Consider the following 21,382-nt stretch of genomic DNA (forward strand, 5'->3'; position numbering starts at 1 on the left):
TTGCAGCACCAGGAAACTCCTGTGTCTTGCCAGCCCGGATACAGGAGCCCGATTTAGCCATTCGGGTCTAGCCTCACGGTCTCCTCCACTGACATCTTCTTCACAAGCAGTTCCCCACAGGGAACAAGGGCACTGTCCGTGGCCATATCCCTTTCCCGCTCTATACCGTTATCAGCATTACGATTCTGGTTACGAGCATCATTTTGGAAACTTTGCGGGCATTAGCAGAGCAGCCCAGGACCTCTCCAGCCAGCACCCCGCTGCGCTTGGTGCTGGGCAAGGTCGGGACCTATTGATGGTCCTTGCTGCAAGGTGCTTGCAAGGGCTGTTTCTGAAGAGACAGGAGCTAAACGCTGGGTCTGAGTCTGGGACCTAGGTGCATGGTCTGGGGGGCGCAGGGAGGGGTGATGGGAGGACAAGCAGGGCTGGGAAAGCATGCAGCCGCAGCGACCGCTGGGTGGACGTGAGCCAGGCAAGGCGCCTTGGTCTAGGCTGGCGAACAGGGTGTCCATCCCCTCGGGACAGGAGGATCACGGGTACGCCCGACCATCCCTTGTCCAAGCACACTGTTGACGCTGGCATTCCCGCCAGCGCCAGCGCCGAGTGGGGCTGGGCAACAGTTTGACAACCTCAAAACAGACAAAGCCGGCGTTTATACTCCATGAAGACACCACGTACAAAGGATCTGATCCTATGTACACGCACCTTCACAGGAGGAAACAGAAAACCCAGGGATGCCATTATTGTGCACTGTGCAACTCACCTCCAAGGCAAACACACCAGGAACCGGACAGCCCCGTGCCAGCGTTTCAGATAGTCCCACCCCAGTCCCCTCAGCAGCTACTGGGCCACAAGTTGATAAAAGGCTGGAAATGATTCGTTAGCATTTGTTTAACCGTATTGCACACACACCCACGCACAAGTGTACAAGATCAACACTGACTGCCTGGCTTTTATCTATGATAGACTTCAACATATTAGTGTCTTTTTTCTTTTTCTTTTTTTTAGCAGGGTAGCTTGCCATGCCAAGGAAGACTCGTGAACCTGCAGAGAAAGTGTCTGCAAGAGGTGGAAGAAGAGAGTCTTCCTATTTCTGTTTCTGCTCAGATACCCCGCTCCCACGGCCGCAGCCAAGCGCTTCCCGGTTGTGTGCACATGATGCAAAAAAAACACTCTGCCGCGGTCCTTTCCCACCCTCTCCCCCGGGACGAAGCGAGCGCAGCGCAGAGCCTCGTTTCACAAGCGGCGGGTGAGTTTTCCTTGAGCTGCGGAGCTTGCAGAGAAAGCCTTCGAAGGCAGGATGCTTTCATGCAATCCCTCGGGGCCCTTTCCAGAAGAAAGGCTGAAGCCAGGTGGAGGGGCAGGGTAGATTTGCACCTTATAATCATATGGGGAGGCATGACATGTCCCTGTTAGAGCTCCCAGCCCTTCCTCAAGGGCCAGGGGCATTTCCAGGGAGGGGGGGCCTGCCAAGCCTGTTTTGCGCAGGGCGACTCCCTGGCTTGAAGTCAAGCCCCTGGCACCTTTCGAATGAAGCCGTTGAAGACAGCAATTTTTTAGGCATGAAAAACCAGGAGCAAAATCTCCCCTGCTATCTGAGCCACACAAATGGACTGCATCCCCGGGGAGAAGAGGCTGAGTAATCCCCAGGAAACCCCGCAAGGCCGTCTCTTTCTCTGCCCATAAGAGAAACCCCTGCTCCCAACTGTCACACAAACCCACCGGCCAGGCACCCGGGCCCGAGCCTCTCCGCGGGCCTCAGGGCCAGATGGTCAGAGACCTCCTCTTCCCCGGCCCGGCTGGACTCAGCACCCCCGGGAGCCTAAGGAAACCAAGATCCGCTGAACTGCAGAGCGAGGTAGCGGAGAACGGGCGCTTTGGTGCAAAGCGGCACGGCACAGCTTTATCTTGCCCAGATCCGTCCAGCTCTCTGCCCCAGAACAAGGGCGTTTGGACCGAAAGCTTGCAAAGAAGCATTTTTCCAAGTATTTGAGTTGGTCTAATAAAAGATACTGGCTTGACCCAAAGAACGTGGTCTGCCTTGTACATCACAGCACGCAATACCACGTGGTAGGAAGTTTGCCAGGAAACTGCCAGCCTGGACCAGCCCAGCGAACTCTCCGGTGCCATAGCCTTCTTGCTGAGAGCGGTCAATGCTGTCCTCGTACACCCCTAACCCCCATAAAGTAGCAGTGGAGGCCCACGAAACTCTCCCATCCTTTTTCGCAGCCTCAGAGCCATCCGGAGGCAGCACGGTCCCCATGAAAGCAAGCCCTGCTGCCAGCCCTGGGGGAAGGCAAGCAGCCCTGGGGTACACCAGCGCCTTCTCTATTAGCCCAACTATCCAGACAGCAGCGCTCCACCCTGGTGCCGTGCCCGGCAGAGCTGTGCTCCAGCAAATCTAGCCCCTGCCCCAACAGGGCCATCAGGAAAGGAGCAAGTCCACCTGCAACCTGGTGCCCCTGTAGCAATGCCATCTCTGGCATCCGAGACATGGGGTGGCCCTGGCCCAGGCAGCCTGCCACCCCTCCCCACCCTGTCCCGGGTGCGCAGTCATCGGACTGCACGCTGACCGCGCCGCAGCGGGGCTGCAGGAGGGCTGTTGCAAGCCTGGAGCCAAGGGAGAAAATGGGTTTATCCTGCAGAGAGTGCAGAAGGGCATGTCGGGGGGGAGATGCCAGGCTCCCCCCTTGCCAGGAATGGGCCACGTGGCACCTGTTCCCCAAAGCGGTTTCTCACTAGCGGGGAGCTCACCCGGCTCCGGGATGAGCCCTGCATGGTGGGAAAGTCCACAGCCCTAGGATGAAGACAGCACTGGAATGCGAGGGCAGAGCCACGAGAGCATCTGCAAGGCCATTCCTCTCTCCCGGCTCCGCCTGGGGCAGGGGAGGAGGGACGCTAATACCTGGGCTGCACGGAGGCCCAGCCTGGCAACCCCCCTAGGAGGATCTGGGACTCGGTCAGCTGGAAATGCAACTCTGTCCCATCCCCTCTTGAACCCGCGAGGCCATGGAGTGACCCTCGCCCTGGCCCAGTCACAGGAGAGGCGTGCAGGCCGGGGAGCCTAGGGGCATGGGGCACTGCCATCGCTATGGGGGTCTTCTGGGATCGCTCCGGACATTTCCTGGCAATGGCTCTGGCAGCACAAGAGTACGGGGTAGGGAGGCAAGGTGGCCCCATGCCATGTTTGCAACCCCTGCTATCCTCGTGAGAGCTCAGTCCCTAAAGCAGGTGCCCTAGGGGCTGCTCTAAAGTGCACCTCCCCCCCCCGAATCGGGTCCAGCGCCTGGGACCAGGCAGACATACGAACAACGAGAACTCTTGGTTCCAAAATGATACCTTTTATTAGAAAGTTGGTCTAATAAAGGGTACGGGGAACGGGCAGGTGCTTCTGCCACACCCATTTCTCCAATGACATCCGCCCCGCTGGGAGCTGCAGGGCGTTCGCTCCAAGGACACCTGCAGCCCATCTGCTCCGCCTTTGGGAGGATCCTTGTTCTGGATAAGGAGGCTTCGGAGCATGCAGCCAGTGCTGTGACCCAGTTTCCACTGAGTAAAGCAAAGGGAGATGATTCAGAGGTGCACACAAGAGGGGAAGGAGGTTTTCTGGCTGCTCTCAAACTACTTGCAAGGATGCAGCTACTGCTAAAGGGCTTCCCTGTTGCGTTCCTATGCAGCGTCACAGCTGTCTCTACCCCGTGAAGATGGGAAGACCTGCGGGGTTGGAAGGGACCTGGTGGGGGGGGTCACACCTAGTCCAACCCCTGCTCCAAGGCTTGGTCTAGCCACGTCCAAGGATGGAGATCCCACCACCTCTCTGGGTAGCTTGCTCCAGTGCTTCACCACCCTCCTAAGGAGAAAGTTTCTCCCAATATCCAACCTCAGCTTCCCCTGCTGCAGCTCGAGCCCATTGCTCCTTGTCCTGTCGTCTGCCCCCACTGAGACCAGCCCAGCTCCAGCCTCTTTGCAGCCCCCCTGCAGGGAGGTGAAGGTTGCTATTATGCATTCATTGCCCTCAAAACCTGAGCGCCTAGAGCCAAGGCCTCAGACCCACAATTAAGTCCCATATCAACAGGATCTGGTTTTTTGGGTTGGTGTTTTTTTTTTAGAGGGGCTGAAGTTTCAAGAACAAGATCAAAAAGACTTCCTGAAAGAACGAAGCATCTTTCTGAAGAAAAGTTGCAGTTCTGTCCCCCTTTTCCAGAGCAGACATCTCCATAAAAAAACCCAACACTTTTGGTGTCAGTGTGTTTTGTAATAAAAAGTTTCCATTTTTAAAACAAAAACCCCATTTTGGGGTTGGGGGGGGGTTTACATTTTTAAGACCAATTCCCCCCTTTCTCCTTTGTTTGCTTTCCCCTTCTTCCCCACATAAATGAGCAAAAAGGAGCAAAAGTGACCAAACCAGTAAAGCCAGGGAGGTTGCACCTTATAGACTACTTGGATCAGAGACGTATATTAAAAACCATTGATGAAGGTAGATTATAAGGTGCAAATCTACCCTGCCCTCGGCCTGACTTTGGACTAGCATGGTGAACTGACTCTGTCTAACACCTATCTCTGCTCAAAAATCGAAAAATCATTTTTCCCACCTCTTCTCCATCCCTTTTCCCAATTTAAAAATTAAAAAAATAATGGGGAGAGAGGGAAGGACCCCAAAATAAAATTCAAAACCTAGTATGTGTCTTCTGGAAAACTGAAATAAGACAATTATTTCCAAAGGGCAAAGGGGGGACAACCCCAGGTTGTTTCACACAGAAGTCTCCTCCAGAAAAGGAAGGTGGCTTTTGCGACACATTGCAAACCCAGAACCATTTTTTTAATTGTTTGCAAAAATAAAAGGCGATTGGCAGCCAGCCCGAGTCACTATGTCTCTCACTTTTACACCTGAAGGCTTCTTTTAAAACACAGTCCAGGAACAAAAGAGCAGAGCTGCATTGCCCCGGCACACCCAGCGCGCAGGGGGAGGCAGGGACGGAGAGGCTGGAGAGCTGCAAGGATCAGTAAAGTGTTCTCATGCAGAAACTCCCGTCCCAAAAGATAACATCTTCCCCTAAGTGAGACGGGAACAAAGAGCCGAAGCCTGCAGGGGTCAAGGCAGCTTGGGGTAGATGTCTGCACAGGCACATGAATGAGGCCAATGCCCAGTGAATGGACCCAGCTGGGAACCGGAGCGGTCCAGGGGTTGCTCTGTAATGCATTTGACATAACTCCAGATTTATTAGCATATGCAGGAAGTTGGGTTTTGGGTACTTGAAGAGCCTTAACTCATAGGTGAGGATCCTGAGTTGCATTCAGCTCCTCTGCCAAGCGTTCACTGAGAACAGGTGAATGCAGCTCCAACATATGCAACAGTTTCAGGGTAGCAAAACCCACCGGTTTAGCCCGTGACAAGCATGGGTGGCACAAACACAGCGGAGTTGTGTGCCAAGAGCTGCGTCCTGAGCCCTTCAAAGGAAGTCACTGCAAGCGTTCCCCGGCAGGAGGTAAGCTTTGCCACGTGCCACCCCAGGTGCCCTGGCAAGTTGGGTGACCTCAAGCCCAGGACTGAGGGCTCGTCCACACCAGGCTGTCTCTGCCCGGGGAAGTCCTTGCAGCATGCGAGGGAGCAGAGGACAGTCTGGGAGGCTATCGGGTGGACCACGGGAGCTGCGGGAAGTCATGGAAGCATCTTCTCGTGCTTACCGCTAAGGAGCAGAGCAGAGGGCGCTGCCACCACCCAGGAGCTTGGGAGGTGGTGACGCTCAATGTTTTGCCAGCGGTTCTCCAGTGCAGACGGCATCTGAGCTCCTGGGTCCCTAGACCTGGATTTGGGTGTTAGCCCAGGATCTCGAGAGCTTGCTAGGAGCTGGGGGGTAGTTACAACAGGTGTCCTGAGACCCGCCGTATCACACGGAAAGCAGTGAGAGCAGGTAGCAGCAGGGCAAGGCCCAACGAGGAGGAAAATCCTGAATGTGGGAGCGCCCCATCCTCCTTGATAGACCCGAGTGCACTCAGGGTGCAGACTAGCTGCTGCATTTGCTGAGCATCTTCTAGCACGGGGACTCCTTTCCTCTCCTGGATTTGTCGGCAGGAGAAACTCAGCCAGCTCCAAGCCTCCCGGAAACTCTTGGGGGACACGGGAGGGCATCCCTCTCCCCCCAGCAGCAGGCCCTGGGGGGAGAGGTCCTGCTACAGGCTCTTGCTAGCTGGCAGCCATAAGTGCATATATTATATATATTGCATGGAGTGGGGGGATGGCTGGACCAGCGTCCACCTCTTCAGTTCATCTGCAAACAAAATGAGGCTTTTATATATGAACTAGGCACCACTGTGCCCCAGGGAGAGTGGCCACTGGCCAGTCTCAAGGTCGCTAGACTGGATCGTGGCTGTGGTCCTCTAGACAGCAAACACATCCCATCTGCAGAGGACCGTCGCGCTCGGTCTAGCACCTGCCTTCAGAGGCCAAATCGGAGCACGGGGCAGCCCCTCGGTGGCCAGCTCCCTGAACCAAACCCCGTCCCTCTAGAGGGAAAGTCAAGTTGCTGAAGAAGGGACTTTCAGAGGAACTAAAGGCACCTGCAAAATCAGCGCCAGCCAGAGCGCCGTTTTGGCCAAGACGACGGGGTGGGAGAACATTGAACAACAGCAAGACGTCTCGTTGCGGTGGCTCCAAACTCACCTGGGCCTGACACCCGCCCCCAAGACGCCGACCTGGTGCCTTTCCACGTTTTTCCAAGCAAAGCTTCTCAACTTTGTCTTTGGAAAAGAGAGGAGTTTTCGCTTAAAACAAATGAGCCTAGATCAAAAAAAAGAAAAAGCCATTTGGATTGAAAAAGGTTTTAAAAGCAAAACTGGAAAGAGGACATTTTGTGTTTGAGCACGCCAACTTTCAGAGCGGATCCACCACGACATGCCAAGGGGTTTCTTTTCTTTTGTTTTATACCAACAGGAGAGCTGCCAGGACCGGGTCAGACCCCAGGTCCGTCGTGCCCAGGGTGCTGCGTCACGCTGGCAGAGAGCGGAGGCTGGACGGGAGAGCGAGCGGGGTCTGAGCAGGGTTTCCCCCTCTTCCTCTCCCATTTGCAGCCTCCAGCATTGACGGTCCAGGACGTCCTGATGCAGAGGCCGTGCCCCTCGCTCCCCTGCTCAAGAGCTCCTAATGCCCCTTTCCTCCATGCACGCCTCCAACCCCTGGTGAATCCGGCTGAACTGGCAGCGAGTCCCACCCTTGAGTTGCCCGTGGTACGAAAAAGAACGTCCTTTTGTTAGTTTGACATTTACTACCCGCTGGGTTCGTTGGGTGACCCCGCATCCTTGTGCGGCGAGAGTCGGGAAATAGTAAATCCCCACTGATTTTTCTCTTCACCATTTCGTACGTTGTAAACCCTTCTCGCGCCGCCCCCGGCCCCAAGCACCTCTTTTCTCCCTGGAATAGGCCTGGCTGCCTCAGTCTCCCCCCTCCGTGCCACCGATCGCCCGCGTCGCCCTTCTCTGCGCCGTCTCTACTTCTACATCCTTTCTGCGGCGCGGGGATCAGACCTGGGTGCAATACTCAAGGTGGGGACGCACCGTTACTATTGAAAAATTCAACAGACTTCTGTTTGGTTTCAATTGAACCTTTTTGGGGGTGGGATTTTTCCTTTTCATCCAACAACTCCCGCTTCGCCCAGCTCTCCAGTGAATTTTGCCCCTTTGGAGCGGCCTCCTAGACACTCTCAGGCAACTGCTTCATCCATCTTCCCTGTGCTTTCCTTCCCCATGGGTCAGATTTCTCCACCCAAGCCATGGGACAACCTGCTTTCTGCTCTTCCCACGTGCCTGGGGCAAGATCATGCCTACAAGAACGGAAAACAAAGCAGGCCCCTCCACCCGCCCTCCCCTCCGCTCTGTCTGGGTTTCGGACGGCTCAGGGAGGCTCATCAGGAAATTCCTCCCTGACCTGTTGAACCAGAGACAGGGGAAAGCAATGCAGAAGAGAGCCCAGGGATTGGTGCAAAGCACCTTATCTGCAGCCCTGAATGAGACCCTTGATTAGCATGTCCCCAGCTGCTGGACACAGGTAGAGCGGAGGGCATTGAAGTTCAGTTCCTCCAGCTGCAAAAGCATGCATAGTTTCAGCAGATTCCTGCCCGCTGGGGAGGTGAATGACCCACTCTTATGCAAGAAAGCAAAAGGCATTCCTGCCCTGTGAGTCACTTCATTGGGACCGGAGGACTCCAGGACCAGGAGTGACACCATATCAGAGCAGGGGCTACACCCCAACACATGCAGCAACAGTAAAAGAATAAAAATTCCTTCCCAGCACCATGGGGCAAGCAGCAAAGCCCAGAAGCCTGAGAAATGTCCATAGTAAAAGACAGGCATTGCGGCGCCTTGATCATCCCTGATCCCTGGCTGCCTTGTCGAGCACCTCCAGCGATGGAGAGTCCACGTCTGCCCTGGGCATCTAGTCCACCGCCTCCCTGCTCAAACAGTGCATAAGTTATTCCCGATCTCCAATCTCAACCGACTCTGCTGCAACTTCAAGCCATTGGGCCATGCCCTTCTCCCTGCAGCAAGAGAGAAAAGATGTCCCTCTTCTTCATGGCAGCCTCTCAGGTATTTGAAGACCGCTATCCTGTCCCTAAGTGTCCACTCCCCAACTTTGCACCGGGATAAAGGCATATTACACCAGTATTAATGTGTTGTGGGTCTGCACGCTACAGCAAGGCACTTGCATGGGACTACAAGGTAACAGCCGCCTGGCTAGTGTGCCAGCACGTTAGCAAAGCCTTTATGCGAGCAGTATCCATCCATCCATCCATCCATCCATCCATCCACCTAGCTATCTATCCACCTAGCTATCTATCTATCCATCCACCCATCCATCCATCCACCTATCTATCCATCCATCCATATACAGATATATATATATAGAGAGAGAGATTTCTATAGATAGATATTTTTATCTATCTATTGATCAATGCTCCAGGGAGGCCTACAGTAGCCAGCAAGTCTCTGCTATGGTGCAGGGCTGTGCTGGCCAGGGGTGGGGGGAGCGTTGCTGCTAGAGACAGGAGGGCTGAGGACCGTGCCGGGGATCCCTGGACTCTGGAAGCACGGATCCGAAGGGTCGGCCCAGACTTTTGTGGCACTGCGGAGGAGCAGACACAGGTGAGGAAACATGGGAATGCCAGGACCATCCTTGGTGCTGGCTCACAGAGCCGAAGACAAGAGGGATGGGTGGTCTCGCCTGGACCTGAAACCTGCAGTTCATCGGGTCGGTCTGCTGAGCTGCCCTGCAGGCTGTGGCTAGGGTCACACACCCCACCTGATGCCACGGAGACAGCAGAGACTGGCCGCGACCCTGCGGGTTGGAGAGCCCCTCGCCCATGGAAAGATGCCTCTTCCCACATATGGCAGAGGCCTGGTGAGGGGCAGGGAGTGGGTGAGAGTTGTCCTACGGCTGCCCAGGCTGTGCCCGGCCCCTGTGCCCGACACAAAACAGCTGCTGGAATTGGCAAGCATGGCAGCAAGTACGTGCACCAGCTGCCAGCCACATGCGGTGGGCAATAGACCCTCGTGCCCCGTGCCTAATGCCCTGAGCCCCCCGGCACCAGACCTGCACCAAGGCCAGCAGTGAGTGGGAGGGGAGGGGAGAGGTGATGTGGGGAGTGGCACCTCCTTCTCCACCCCATGTAAACCCTCAGCAGATGGGGCATGCGGAAGAATGCCCCTGGCTTTGTTCCCAGGGAAAATGTCCCTGAAGAGTGGCTGTTGCTCTTCCAGAGCGACGGGCGAATGCGTATTGCCCGGACCACGAGGGCTTTTGCATTTCCCCCAGGTGCCCCTGTTTACGGAGGTGCAGCAAATGCCTCCATGTCGGGAATGAAGCTGCAAGGGCCTCCGACCTTCTGCAAACATCTGGCAGGTAAAAGGACTGAAGATCGTGCCCAGGTGACAGCTGAAAGTTCAGGGCTTGAGCTGTGACCCCAGGTCAACTGTGACTCAGTTTCCCCAGCTTCTCCTTCCCCACAACACAGCGGGGGCTCTGCAGGTGAGGATCCCTCTGGAACGGCATTATCACCAGCTCGATGCTGATCATTGCCATCTGGCTCAGGTACCCGTGAGGAACGGCAGCCCAGAAACAGGGCTAACTACTGCCTTCCCCCCCCCCCGGTCCCATCCCCCCCCTCATCAGGAAAATCCACTTATTTGCATTGAAAGATTTTTTTTGTCCTTCCTACCAGCCAATCATTAACAGCTCCATAACGAGAAGCAAAGCATCCGGAGGCTTTTGCATATGAACATCCCAGCCCAGGGGGCCTTTTCATTCATGAGCCTTCCTTCTCTGGGAAAGGGCTTTTCCTGGAAGAAATTATGTCCCGTCAAGGGGGGGTAAGGGAAGCACTTCTCTGCTCTCCGTGTGTTCGGGCCCAAATCTGTCCCGGCAAGGTCAGCCTGTCGCACCCAAGTCCTTGAGCTTGAATCTGGCTTGAATCTCCCGAGGAGCAGGGAGCAGACTGCTGATACTCCAAGCAAAAATGTCGTGTTTTGCCCCAGACGGGTGAGTTTCTTGCACGTTCTGCAAGAAACAGGCTGGTCTTGAAGCCTCCCTTTGATTTTGGTTAGGCAGAAAGGCAGGAGGGGAAAGTGCCTGTCTTCAGGACTGCACAACCCAAGCCCCACCGAGCGCCGACTGCAGCGAACCCCCAAACATCTGGAGCAGGGACCCCTTTCAGCGACCCTTCATGGGGGTGAATGCTGCCCTGACGTCTCGTGGTGCTTTTGCAGCAGGCATCAGAAAAACCCCAGGCCCGGACGGGGAGGGATACCGTGATGCCAGCGGTTGGGAGGGAAGGAGCCGTGCTGGGGTGCGGGCTGGGAACAAGACTTCACGCTGCCACGGGCCACAGCGAGGGAAGGACACGGCCAGGGTTGGGGACGTGTCACGCTGGCGTGGGCTGAGCGCCACGCGGGGAGAGGAAACACCGGGGAGATCAATCCCTGCTTCACCGGGTTACCGGGCAGCAGCGGCGGGCACAGTTCAGCTGGACTCAGAGAGCAAGTTTCACCCCATCCGCCAACCTGGGCTTGCGGACAAAACGCAGACCGCAGGCCGAGCAAAGAGCCTGGGCTTTCAAGGGGCATCTGGGGGAGAGGACAAGCCCAGTATGCCCCAAAATTGAGACGGTCCCTCAGAGCGCTGCCCCGGGCTGGGGTGCCGCCGGTCCTCTCCCAGCACCGCTCCCTGGGGATGCTCCCCTCGGACGCCCCAGGATCTCCGCGGTGCAGCCCGGCTATTGCTTTAAATCCTCAGCCTCGGCCCTGACTGCTAGTAACCCTCCTGCATGCAGCAGAGTGCTTTTTATTCCTTTTCCAGCGGCTCACGGAGAGCCCCGCGAGCACTTGGCTGGAAACTGGCCTCGCCTGGCTCTCAGCGGAGGGAGGGGAAACATGAAACGCTTCCCTGCCACGGACCGAAAGGAGCCCGATGCTGGCGGCGGAGACAGGGCGGGGAGACGCCAGCGGCCGCAGCAATGGGATCGGCAGCTGGAGAGGGGATCTCGGCACCGTCTCACGGGTACAGAGCCAGGAGTTTCTCCACGCTCTGGCCCCAGCTTCCGGTGCAGCCCTGCACATGGCACTTCCCTGCCTCAGTTTCCCCCTTGCTCTCCTCGCCTGAGATGAGGCTTCTGGTGTTGGGAAAGCACTGGGCTCCGTGGGGCTTGGGGCAGACACGTTTCAGCCCCGCGGGTTGACTTCATGTCTCCTTCAACAAGCTCGCTCCTCTGTCTCATCCTGGCAGCACCAGGCCGGAGCTGCTCCAAAGCCGCAACACAGGCTCCGAGCCACCCCAAACGAGCCAAAGCAACGGTTGCCAAAGCTGCACGCCGGGCAGAGAGCCCAGTGTCACCTTCCAAAGTGGGAGGGCTGGGACCGGACGCCCTCCCTCGTTATAACCCCCCCATCTGCTGGGGACACATCTGGAGAAGAAGAAAATGTCTTGTTGCAGGCCACGGAGAATTTGGAAATCTTATTCCTGACCCCTGAGGAAAGGAGCAGGGCTGCGGGAGGGAAGGAATCGCCTGATGGAGGCTTTTCAAGGCATCTTTGCACCAGCAAAAAGGGCTGTGGTGACCGCCCTGCAGACTCCCCCGAATCGCCCCTCGGAGATGCGAGGACCGGCTTTTGCAACGCAGTGGCTCCAGGGCACCAGCACGGCTGGCGGATGCACAGGACACGGAGCCTCGCAGGGCCGAGACCGCCCGACTCTATTAACCGAAGTCGCAGAGACATCAGGTAGATGCTGCTGTCTTGTGCGTCCTCCCTGCCAGGGCTGGCCCCGAACCGGTGGCCGCGAGCCAGCCCCGATGCAGCGTTTCCATCAAGGCAGCAGAGTGCCTATGTGTTTTCTCATGAGTCAGATGGAAACCCGGGCTCAGCAGTCACCTGAGCACCGTGGCTTGGCTGCGCGCAGGTCCCGCACTCCAAGGAAAGTGGAAAAACATACGGACACGGCGGAGTGCCACTTCTGGATGGGACCCAGCGTCCCACGGCTGGGCTCCTTCCAGGTCCTTAAGGCCCAGAAATGCTGACTCTCACTTTCCAGCTTTGGTGAGAGAGCGAGGCATCCCCGGAGGCAAACCCCGAGGCGTCTGTGCTCACCCGATCGCCTCCACGCCCGATGCTCTGAGCAGCCTCCTCGCGCCCACCATGTCCTGGCTGCCAGGAGATGCAGCACCCACACAAGGGGGGCATTGCTGGGATGGGACCTTGCCTCCTCGGAGGTCACCTCGGCCAGCCCTCTGCACCTTGAAACACAGCAGCCCGTACAAGGGCTCGTCTAACCCAGTCCTGCACCTGCACGGCCAGCCCCGCTGTACAAATGCAAGGCACGTTGCCCCAAACCACCAACAACACCCTGAGCTGCCAACAGGCAAAGCAGGGGGATTAGGGCACGGGCCATGTCCTGCCACTGCTGCAGGGGTGGTTCAAACACACTCAGGAGAGCCAAGGAAGAGGGCTACAGAGGGCTGCAACCCCCAAATCCATCCTGATCCGGCCGTGGGGTACCACTCCTTCCTGATCCCAAATGCAGAGATGGGTCTGACCCTGAGCAGGGGGACGAGACCCTCCATCAAGGAGCCAGTCGTATAACGGAGGGGGGAAGTGACTGGGCTTGGGCGCTGCCTTTGCGAGGGCCGTTCAAAAGGTGCAATGGGGGTCGGAGTTGCCCCACGGCTTATTGCTGCCTTGCTAAGCCTCTGCCAGGAACCTCCGGGTTTAGTCTTGGGCACACCCCGGGCAAAACCCCCAGCCTGGGCTGCAGCCAGCACCCAGCGCAGCGGAGGAAGGTGCAAAATATGTCCTGACACCTGTAGCAACAGGAAGGAAAACATCCCTCGCTGACTCCCTGGGGTGACCAGCAGAGCCCAGGAGCCTGGGCAAAAGCAAGCAGCCTCCCCTCGTCTCTGCATCGCGGGGGCAGCAAACATCGCACCAGGGCCCCCCTTCCTGTAATCCTATCCCCTCCATCAACTTCTCCCAGCTCCTTGCACCTCCTGTTGTCACCAAGCCCCTTTGTGCAGCTGTGCGCCGTGCTCCTGTCGATCTCTTCATCACTCCTGGAGCGAGATCCATCCTGGGAGGAAGGACAGAGATCTGCTGGGTCGGAGTCATTGCAGAAGTTACCCCGAAAGCCAGCGATCTGCAGGAACTTCGCACCAGCACGGTGGCATTGCATCTCTGCTGGTGGGACACCGCGTGTCTGAGGGGGAAGGAGGGACCATCCATCACATCGTGCACCCGAGCCTGACTGGCTCATAGGGCTGAACCCCTTCTCTACCAGAAGATGACCCTTCCACCTACCCATTTCCTAGGCAAGTTGCTAGCGCGCCATTGTCGCTCCCTGGAAGAGGTGGCGATCATACATCACGAGCCTGTCATTTCCTACAATTGCTCCAGCCGAGGAGAAACCCTCCGGAGGGGGAACGGAGACGCCACACCCATCGGCATTCCTGAGGTCGGGTTTCCAGGGTGGGATTTTTCCCTTTGGGCCTGGCCCCGCGGTGAAGTCATCCTGCGGGCTGAGATGGCCAGTGAGTTCATGCATGGATCCAATTCCTGCACTGAGTCACTCGAGGCCCCGTCTGCAGCGATGTAATTCTCTTGCTGAGCCTTCCCACCGTTGCTACCACCATCCGCTCCAGCCGTCCTAGCAACGGAAACCTGGTCCAGACAGGGCTCCGGGAAGCTGCCAGCATAACCGTGCTCTCCGCAGCGCCTTGCTCAGGAAGCGAGCGGCCTGCAGCCTCAGGTCCACCCTAGTGACGAGGCAGAAGAGCTGGACCCATCGCCAACTCTCCCAGGCCTGTTCTGGCCACAGACCGGGCGTTTGCAAGACCAGTCTCAGTTTTCTCCCAAGTCAAGGCCCTACAGAGGTGACCCCTGGATTAAATACATGCATATGACTTGAGGCTTGATTCTGAGATGAGATGCACCCGGGGGAGCATTCACCACTCCCCACTAGCATGGGGATTATGACGAGTCTGCAATGAGGACCTGCCACTACGGAGGTGCTAACTCAGGTTTGGAGATAACTCATGGGCTGTATAGTCTGAGCTCTGGTCTAAGCTGGGCTGAAACCTGCTGGTTTTGCAGCAAAGATGTATGCAGAACATCCACTCAGGTGCCATTAAGTCCTCCAATACCTTCCCACAAGTCCCCCAGAGGACAGACCGGGGCTCCCATGGTTGACTGGGAAAGTCTTCGCCAGTGTTTCAACCCAAAGACCCTGAGAGGTGTCCCCAGGCTGTCGTGGGGGAAAGCAGAAGTGGGGGTATATCCACGCCACAGCAGCAGCTCATCCTGCCAGAGCGGGCTGAGATCTGACAAACCTTATCACGCAGAGACGTGATCTGGGGCGAGACAAGCAGGTTGTGAACTCATGTCAACTTGGGCGAATAGTTTTGGCTGGGAAAAAAAAAAAAGCAGGAACAAAATTATGAACAAGCTGAAGGATTTCACTGCAACCGTCTTGAAGGGGAGCGCTTCCACTTGGGAGGTTTCTTTACAAAACTTACTCGTATCATATGATTTAAAAGCTAAAAGATGCCCAAAATGCACCCATTTCTCTGCTTTTCAATTTGCCAAACAGGTTTGTGTCAGGTCAAGTGGAAACACACTTGCTTTTTCTCTCTCTAATGAAACAAGTGAAGCAAAAAAGGAAAAAATAAATAAATCAAAGCTCGAGAATAGGCAAAGCTCGTGCGGATACTGCTCTACCCTGCCAACGGGACCCCAGGGATGACCAGCGCAGTTCAGCGAGTCAGACCCGGGATGCACCAATGAAGATGCATGCCTGATTGCCTTCCCATGAGGATGTCCCACAAAGACCTCACGAGGTCCTGACGAGCAGCGGTGTCGGTGGAAGAAGGGTTTGGTTCTTCAGGGCTCAACCAGGGCTTGGGGCCTTTGCAGCGGCTGGAGCAGAGGTGAGGGAAGGAGCTCCCATCCCAAGCCTGTCCCCAGCATGATGGCACCGACGGGCATGGACGGTGGGCTCAGCCAAGCTAGCATCCCAGCCTTGCTGCAGGGTGATGGGGGCAACCAGAGGAGGGTGGAGGCATCAACCCTGGCTGCAGTGGGGGTGGGTGGCTTGGGCTCACGTGGGGGGAGCGTGCCCAGGGGACTGCTCCTCTACACACTGGATCATCAGCTGGTGTCTGGGCTGGGAACGCAACCCTTCCAAGACATGGCACCATGCCCTGGTCCCTCCCCTGGCGCTTTCGTGGCATAATAGCTCTTCCATGCATCTCCCTTTGACATTGGACAGACAGTGGCTACAGGAAAACAGTGAGGGCTGGGCTACAGGCGGACAGCCCCCGCAGTCACAGCCAGGCTGAAAGGGCTGAAACACCCAGGCCAGACAAGCCAGCACCTCCTAGGTTTGTCTCAGCTGCTCCTCTCCACGTCTTTCTCCGACAGCTGCCTCCATCCGCACCTCTGGGTGCCTGGAGAGGCTAAGAACCGTCTCTCCGTGCTGAATCGGGGTGGATCCCATCTGAGCCTGCAGCTCCGTGCACCAGCTTTGCACTGACCCCGGGGAAAAGTCACAGATCTCTGCTTCCCGGGTGTAAAATGACAACAATAATGGTCCCAACCCAACGATAATGACCTGTCACCCTTCTCTGTGAAGAGGTTGAGATGCAGAGGTAACGCAAGCCTGGAATAAGGCAGGGCAGAGATGCAGCGCATAGGCTAACAGCGATGCTACTCCGAGGCCAGAGCTGATGGGCTTCACGGCCCGAGATGATGGAGATGATGATGATGATGATATCATGCAGTGCCAGCGCAAGCACCAGGGGAAAGCGTTTCATGGGAAAAGCTGTGACTAATGAGTAGTATCGGCAGGAGGCAGGTTTCCTGTCTCAAGAGTTGGAGAATTGGGATGCTTTCTGCATCCAGAATTGGGACCAAACGTATCCTAAATGGCAGCACCTAAAGGGTCCACCGCAACCGTGTCTAATGGTTCCAGTTTTGACTTTTTACTTCTGATCTTTTTCTCCTAGGATCAATGCACTAAAAGTCCTGCAGCAAAAGCTGCATTTTGACAGCTTTGCCAGTTGGGGGGAAAAAAAGACAAATCAGAAGCAGATCTGCGGGAGCTGACCCTGACACGCCGCCTTCCTGCTCTCTCGTTTCAAGGCATTTTCTGGCAAAAACCCACTTTGCTGCAACGTCCCCCAACCAGCTCCATGAGGTCGCCATGGGGCAGGCACATGCCGCTGCCGCTGTGAAATCCATCTCAGCTGTGGTGCTCAGAGCATCGTTAGGACCGTCAGGACCTTCCCTAACTCCATCATCCCAGCCAAAGCTTTGTCTAGGCTGGTCTTGAAAATCTCCATCCTTGGAGGTTTTGAAGACCTGGGTAGACAAAACCTTGGCTGGGATGATGGAGTTGGGGCTGGTCCTGCTTGGAGCAGGGGTTGGGGTCCTGAGGTCCCTTCCACCCTCATTTTCTGCGATTCCACTCTCCAGCTGGGGAAACTGAGGCACAGCAGCGTCTCATTTGACCTGACCCAGCAGTCGCAGAAGCAGGCCCCCTGGCCCCTATTCCAAACCCCGTGTCCTACCCACTGTCTGCCTAGGCACGGGCCGTATATGCAGGGATGCAGTGGCTTTTGGGCCACGCTTTTCCACTCTCAGTCTCTGCTGCCTCTTTTAAGCTCCTCTGCCTCCACTCAGGACTAATGAGATCCATGCCGATGGTCTCTGGCTCTACCTCTCCCTCCGAGCTGGCTCCAGCAGTCCCCTCCAGCTCCGTCCAGGCTCGGTGACTCATGCAGATCACACACACTGCCTCCTTTCACGGCTCCGAACACTGCCCCAGTCTTCCAGGCTACGACGCCCTGGGGAGTTGCAGCACGCGGCTCACACTGAGAGCTGCTTTTCCCCCTTTCCCCGGGCACAGCGCGAGGCGGGCTCCCCTCCCTCCCGCTGCCCTGGAACAGGAGCCCTTCCAAGAAGGGCCCAAAGACTGGCACTTTTATCCGAGCCCCTCCTGTTGCACCCGGGGTCGGGATAAGCATCACGCCGACCGAGTCTGTTAAACTATATATCAAGAGAAATATCGCCAGCTCCTAAGGGGGCAATTCCTGGCTCAGGAACAGTAAACTGCCAGCTCGCTTCCCGCTCTTCTCCTTCACCGAACTCGCTGCGATCCTCTCCACACAACGGGGCTCTGTCCGGGATTTCGGGACCCGGGAATTCAGAACAGGCTTCTCTGTTCCCCTCCTGCGGGATGGCAGCGGGGCGGTTACCTCCGGCACAAACCAGCCCTTCTCCTCCGAGGACGTGGAGTCCTCAATCCAAACAGTGGCTGCAACGCGGGTTCACGGCATCGGCCCGGGCCTCCTAACAGCTGGAGGGATTCACACTTCTAGAGACCCCGGGGCACCAAAGACCGGGGGGCTTTTGCACGGGGGGCTGCTAGATTTCGACCACCCGAAGGAAAACTCTCTAGGAAGAGAGGGGAAATGCCGTGTACTCGGTGACCGGATGAATATAAGCAATTGGAGAGAGCTGTGAAGAGTCCAAGGGGATTTTCCAGCCCTTCCCCTAGGGAAGTGGAGGGACCTGGGCTGGTTTTGTTGCCTTTCATGTTACAGGTGCATGTTAACCTGTTAGCAAACCTCCTAAGAGGCAGAAGCAATCTTGGCCCTGTTGCATGGCAGGTTGGGTTAGGCCATGGGGGCCGTCTGCTCCGCCGGGTAGCAATCTCCCCCGTGCCCTCCAGTATCACCCAGACACCCCAGCTGACGTGAGACCCGCGGGCTGGATGCCATACACGTAGACCATAAGACACAGCCCCTACCCCGAGGAGTCTGCACTCGAAAGACAAACCACATGAAGGGCATGAGGAAGGAGCATTATTTTCTCCACTCACAAGAGGGGAAACCAAGGCACCAAGAGTAAGAGATGATGAAGGAAGCGGTGAGAGCTCCCTTTCAGCTCACACTGGTAGGACAGCGGGTCCCTGAACTGCTAAATGACCATGGTTTAGTTCCCATTTGCAGAGCAGAGGCACAAAAAATAGGTGCGGGGGATCTGTGAGCTCCCTGCCTCTCAGTTCATCCTCCAGCGGATCTTCAAGCGTCATAACCCACCGGGTGCGAGTCTCCACGCTGTGCAAAGGTAGCGGGCAAAGGAGGCCGAGCTCAAGCTGCCGGTGGGGTGGCAAGGAAGCAGGCCTGGGGGTGCAGGGATGTCTACCTGGCATGCTGCACGGAGACCCCAAAGCAAGCTCCATGCCAGGCTCAGTCTAGCAGCTGGCACAGACCACCAAACGGGCTAATTTATCTCCTTCTACAAGTCAAACGAATTCCCCCAAGGAGTATGATCAGGAATGTCCGAGACAACCATACTTCAATGACAGCAAAGGGAAATACAATAAATTTGGAAATACAATAACCCCTGCCCCAACTACCTCCGAAGCGAGGAGTGAAGATGAAATAGCACGGCAGCAGGTCAGGACAGGACTTCAAAGGAGCGGTGTCGGTGGCTATTGAGCCTCAGGGCACCAGGACGAGCAGCAATTCAGTCCTGATGGGCATTTTGGCACCCCCTGGCCTCAGCCTGAAGTCTTACTCCCATCCAAGCTGGAGGCTCTGTGAAGACCTGGTTTGTGGCGGTGGGAAGGCAAGAGTGGAAGGTAAGAATTAGGAACTGGATCCAGAAGGAGAAAGAGAAGAGAGGGCAGGGAGGGGATGGATGTTGAAGGGAGCGAGGATGAGGTGGTGAGGAAGATTTGAGAGCCTGGAGCTGGGATCAGAGAGCGAGGGCAACAGGGAGGGGTTGGGATGGCCGTGCAGGTCCGCGCGGCGTCCAGCTTCTTGTGAGGCCCGGGAGCTGGAGGGGGAGAGCTAGGAAGAGGGTGGGAATGACCTTTAGCGATGGAGCGGGAGTCCCAGAGCCCCATCCCGCATGCTGCTCCATCCCGCCACCTCGGCCAGCCAGCCCCACGCCTCGGGCACATCCGAAGCCGCTCCGCTCCGACACGTCAGGTGGGTCCCGAGTCGCATGCCGCTCCTCGGCGTGGGTCTCCCATCACACGTCGGCGCTGGCGCCCCAGGCCAGATGACCTCTGATTTACCTGCGAGAAAGGAGTTGCGAGGCTGCAATAAGCTGCCGTACCAGGAACAGAGGAAAGATCTTATCGGACAGTCTCTCAGTGCGGTTTCATCTGGTGACCTATTGAATATGAAGCGAGGGGTGGGGGAAACACCCGGCGTGGTGGAGCCGTGTTTATTGTTCCATTCTTTCCCTGTGCCGTGCCAGACCCAGCCTGCTGGGACCCACGCGAGGACCTGGTCTCATGGAGGGGCTAAACCTCCACAAACAGGCCCGGTGGAGCCTACATCACCCCTTGAGGACACCACGGGTAGCAGAGCTATTAGGAGGGAGCCTGGCAATGCCCACTGGGAGCAAGACTGTTGGGGCAGGGGGTGCAAAACATCATCCGCTGTTGCTTTCTGCTCTTTTCTCTAGATTGGAAGCCAGGACGGGGAGAAAAAGACCTGCCTACACTCTTGCAGACACGGTGGTGCGACTCCGATCCAAGCGAGCAGACAGAAAAGGGCCAGGAAGTCGCTCTAATGCCGCGGACGTCAGCGGAGCTGCACTGATTTACCCCAGACGCAGCTCGGACCTTAAGGAGATGCTTCAGAGAGAAGCCTGCACGGGGAACGGGTCTTCGTTGTTCGGCCAGGAAGAACCGGGGCAGCGGCTGAGCCGAGCCAGACGTGCAGGCACCTCTCACAGAGTTATTGTGTGCCTCCTTTTCTCCAAGCTCCAGCTCTTGGAGTCACGGGAGTCCGTGAGAAGCTCAGTTTGCATTTACAAAGCAACAAAAGCTTCTCGTGCTTGGCTTCGCGCAGAAAAGCCAGGAACTAAAGACTCGGACGGCAAAATAATCAGAGCCTGCAATGGTGGTTAAAATTCATGGTCTTGCCCTGTGGTAGCAGCGATGCTCTATGCAAAAGCCTTCCAGTGACCAGCAAAGGAGGAAAAGTGTTAGTCCTCCTCTTGGTTTCTTTCTGAAGTATAAGAAGGCCTGAAACCGGTGTGGGGGGACGTGATGTGGGATCTCCTGGGTTTTCATGTCTACAAGCAGAGTTAGATCGCAGCAGGGCCCTGAGGAGGTCACATCTCGCCTAAGCCCCTGTTTAGGGCAGGATCGGTCCTGTCTGAACCACCCCCGACAAGTGTCCATCTAAACTAATGTCAAGCCAAACGGTGTGAGCCACCCTCTCGTGGCACTGCCCGAAAACACCGAGCACGCTCCATCTTGCCGCAGGCGGAGCAGGGATGGACGAGGGTGCCGCCAAGGTCGTGCGGTCCCCACGTACCGAAAGCCACGCTTGTCCGCTGCTTCCATCCCTCCGCTCACCGCGCGTGGACCTGCTTACTCTGGCGTCAGCCTGGAGGAGAAAAGCTTAAAACTCCTGCGGGCCAGTTTGCAGGCGTGAGAGCTAAGCGGGCGCAGTAGGGTAACATGAATAGGTTCAAGCAGTTCACACATCAAAGCTGCGCTGGCTGGGCCAGGCTGGTTGAAGTGAAATCCCTGAGTCAACATTAGAAATTTGCACTTTGACTTATTTTGTTTTATTTTTTATAGGCATCCCAGCCTGTGCGGCAGTCTGAAGAGCTTGCGAGACAGCGGGGAGGGCAAGCGGCTGAAACCAGAGCAGTCGGGATATTTTATTGTTGAACTTTGCTGCCAAGCGGTTTCCAGTCTGTGCCCCTTTCTAATGGGAGTTTGCCATCTTTACCCTAGGGATACACCCAGCCACGTGCCCCCGTGCCGTGGGGACAAGGGGACCACCAACGTGGCTCCTTTCCGAGGTGCTGCACGGGG

At 56.6% G+C, this 21,382-nt stretch overlaps 2 long non-coding RNA genes across 3 annotated transcripts; one reads left to right on the top strand and one right to left on the bottom strand.

The window, feature by feature from the left end:
* Positions 1 to 891: 891 nt before the first annotated feature.
* Positions 892 to 2,030, top strand: LOC132251939 (uncharacterized). Its single transcript, XR_009463684.1, has 2 exons — positions 892 to 1,249; positions 1,561 to 2,030. It is a non-coding gene; the product is annotated as an uncharacterized LOC132251939 (long non-coding RNA).
* Positions 2,031 to 3,331: 1,301 nt separating this feature from the next.
* Positions 3,332 to 19,895, bottom strand: LOC109285080 (uncharacterized). Of its 2 annotated transcripts, XR_002092747.2 has the most exons (3): positions 19,411 to 19,895; positions 18,953 to 19,143; positions 3,332 to 3,549 (listed from the first exon to the last, which is right to left on the bottom strand). It is a non-coding gene; the product is annotated as an uncharacterized LOC109285080 (long non-coding RNA). The 2 variants fall into 2 exon arrangements; XR_002092746.2 differs by lacking the exon at positions 3,332 to 3,549 and having other exon boundaries at positions 18,875 to 19,143.
* Between the last annotated feature and the right edge of the window lie 1,487 nt (positions 19,896 to 21,382).

Source organism: Alligator mississippiensis, chromosome 7 (genome assembly GCF_030867095.1).
Source record: "Alligator mississippiensis isolate rAllMis1 chromosome 7, rAllMis1, whole genome shotgun sequence".
NCBI lineage: Eukaryota > Metazoa > Chordata > Crocodylia > Alligatoridae > Alligator > Alligator mississippiensis.